This window comes from Lolium rigidum, chromosome 2, assembly GCF_022539505.1.
Source record: "Lolium rigidum isolate FL_2022 chromosome 2, APGP_CSIRO_Lrig_0.1, whole genome shotgun sequence".
Lineage (NCBI taxonomy): Eukaryota > Viridiplantae > Streptophyta > Magnoliopsida > Poales > Poaceae > Lolium > Lolium rigidum.
In genome coordinates, this window is record NC_061509.1 from 129,415,705 (window position 1) to 129,418,413 (window position 2,709).

Below are 2,709 nucleotides of genomic sequence, written 5' to 3' on the forward strand. Positions count from 1 at the left end.
ACACCCTAAACACTAAATCCTAAACCCTAAACACTAAACCCTAAACCCTAAACACTAAACCCTAAAACCTAAAACATAAACACTAAACCCTAAACCCTAAACCCTAGACCCTATACCCTAATTAACACTAACCCTAACCCTAACCCTAAATAAACCCTACATATATAGGCCAACGACACTTAATTGCGCATCAAGCAGGCGACCAACTAATTAGCGCTGATAAATTAATTAACTTGAATTTTGACAAGTTCTCGATCTCGAATGAAAACATATTTGATTAAGTTGTCTCATAATATATATATAATTAGTGTGCATGCGCGCATGGCATACCTTGCATATCATTCGTGCGTATATTTCAATATATATTTGAACATATTCTTGGGGTTATATATTTAAATCTCTCTCTCTCGATCTATATATCGTTGGTGGCCAAGAAACACACTTATATATATACGCATGCACTTTATGCGCAAAGGCGCGGGTGCCTCTAATAATGTGTGTGTGCACTCGATCAATGATCCCTAAACCTTAAACCCTAAAACCTAATCCCTAATCCCTAATTATACCCTAAACATACACCCTAAACACCCTAAACACTAAACCCTAAACCCTAAACCCTAGACCCTAAACCCTAAACACTACTCCCTAAACCCTAAACCCTAAACACTAAACCCTAAACCCTAAACCCCAACCCTTGACCCTAAACCCTAAACCATAAACCCTAAATATATTTCAATCTCTCTCTAGATCTATATATCGTTGGTGGCCAAGAAACACACTTATATATATACGCATGCACTTTATGCGCAAAGGCGTGGGTGCCTCTAATAATTAATGTGTGTGTGCACACGATCGATGATCCCTAAACCTTAAACCCTAAAACCCTAATCCCTAATTATACCCTAAACGTACACCCTAAACACCCTAAACACTAAACCCTAAACCCTAGACCCTAAACACTACACCCTAAACCCTAAACCCTAAACACTAAACCCTAACCCTAGACCCTAAACCCTAAACACTAAACCCCAAACCCTAAACCCTAAACCCTAGACCCTAAACCCTAATTAGCTAACCCTAAACCCTAAACCCTAATTAAACACTACATATATATATATATATAGGCCAACGATACTTAATTGCGCATCAAGCAGGCGACCAACTAATTAGCGCTGATAAATTAATTAACTTGAATCTTGACAAGTTCTCTCGAATGAAAACACATTTGATTAAGTTGCCTCATAATATATATACAATTAGTGTGCATGCGCGCATGGCATACCATGCACATATCATTCGTGCATATATATATATTTCAATATATATCTGAACATATTCTTGGGATATATATATATATATATATTTAATCTCTCTCTCTCGATCTATATATATATCGTTGGTGGCCAAGAAACACACTTATATATATATACGCATGCACTTTATGCGCAAAGGCGCGGGTGCCTCTAATAATGTGTGTGTGCACTAGCTCGATCGATGATCCCTAAATCTTAAACCCTAAAACCCTAATCCCTGATCCCTAATTATACCCTAAACGTACACCCTAAACACCCTAAACACTAAACCCTAAACCCTAGACCCTAAACCCTAAACCCTAAATACTAAACCCTAAACCCTAACCCTAGACCCTAAACCCTAAACCCTAAACCCTAAATATATTTCAATCTCTCTCTAGATCTATATATCGTTGGTGGCCAAGAACATACTTATATATAAACGCATGTACTTTATGAGCAAAGGCGCGGGTGTCTCTAATAATGTGTGTGTGCACTAGCTCGATCGATCGATGATATCCCTAAACCTTAAACCCTAAAACCCTAATCCCTGATCCCTGATTATACCCTAAACGGACACCCTAAACACCCTAAACACTAAACCCTAAACCCTAGACCCTAAACCCCCTAAACCCTAAACCCTAAACACTAAACCCTAAACCCTAATCCCTGATCCCTAATTATACCCTAAACGTACACCCTAAACACCCTAAACACTAAACCCTATACCCTATACCCTAAACCCTAAACCCTAAACACTAAACCCTAAACCCTAACCCTAGCTAGACCCTAAACCCTAAACCCTAAATATATTTCAATCTCTCTCTAGATCTATATATCGTTGGTGGCCAAGAAACACACTTATATATATACGCATGCACTTTATGCGCAAAGGCGCGAGTGCCTCTAATAATGTGTGTGTGCACTCGATCGATGATCCCTAAACCTTAAACCCTAAAACCCTAATCCCTAATCCCTAATTATACCCTAAACGTACACCCTAAACACCCTAGCTAAACACTAAACCCTAAACCCTAGACCCTAAACCCTAAACACTACACCCTAAACCGTAAACCCTAAACACGTACTAAACCCTAAACCCTAACCCTAGACCCTAAACGCTAAACACTAAACCCCAAACCCTAAACCCTAGACCCTAAACCCTAATTAATTAACCTTAACCCTAACCCTAACCCTAAAACCCTAGCTAGCTAACCCTAAACCCTAAACCCTAATTAAACCCTACATATATATATATAGGCCAATGACACTTAATTGCGCATCAAGCAGGCGACCAACTAATTAGCGCTGATAAATTAATTAACTTGAATCTTGACAAGTTCTCTCGAATGAAAACACATTTGATTAAGTTGCCTCATAATATATATACAATTAATGTGCATGCGCGCATGGCATA